This window comes from Meleagris gallopavo, chromosome 4 (assembly GCF_000146605.3).
Source record: "Meleagris gallopavo isolate NT-WF06-2002-E0010 breed Aviagen turkey brand Nicholas breeding stock chromosome 4, Turkey_5.1, whole genome shotgun sequence".
In the NCBI taxonomy this organism is placed as follows: domain Eukaryota; kingdom Metazoa; phylum Chordata; class Aves; order Galliformes; family Phasianidae; genus Meleagris; species Meleagris gallopavo.
The window spans coordinates 49,921,348-49,921,900 of NC_015014.2; the positions used below are offsets into that span (position 1 = coordinate 49,921,348).

The following is a 553-nucleotide window of genomic DNA, read 5'->3' on the forward strand; positions in this document are numbered from 1 at the left end:
TTATTCCTGGTAAAGTGTTGTGAGTAGTAAAATGTGAAAACCTTTTTTTTTTTTTTTTCTGTACTCAGAGCAATTACAGGGTAGATGTTATTTAAAACTATTTATACAATTACCAAATTGATTGGTACTTTTACTAGGATAAGGATTACACTAAGTATTGTAGTTAATGATTTTTCTAAGCTTATTCAGTTCAGATGTTAATATACTGATTAAAATATTCTGAAAGTAGTTTGTATACAGTTTTATAAACAGGCAAAATTCTGTTAGCTTACAAAGGAGAACATCTTATGTAAACTACAGTATGAAAACATAGATCCGAGAACTTCACTGCATGTACAGAAACTAAAGAATTCCTAATTTATTTCCATGTTTTTGTTGCTCTAAGGTTTGTAGGATATACATAAATAAATAATGTAACAAATGATTTTGATACTGCTCGAGGTGCAGATACAAAGTATATGTATCATATATTTCCATAATAAGCTGCAAGATAAGGAATATAAACAGGTAAATAAAAAATGTAATAGATTACACTAGGCTTTTCCATGCTTTT

The 553-nt window shown here is 27.8% G+C and overlaps 1 protein-coding gene across 4 annotated transcripts in view; it reads left to right on the forward strand.

Annotated features, from left to right (window-relative positions):
• The window catches only part of ARAP2 (ArfGAP with RhoGAP domain, ankyrin repeat and PH domain 2), a 125,783-nt gene that overhangs the window by 83,799 nt on the left and 41,431 nt on the right, over nt 1–553 (forward strand). The gene's annotated exons all lie outside the window — the stretch shown is intronic.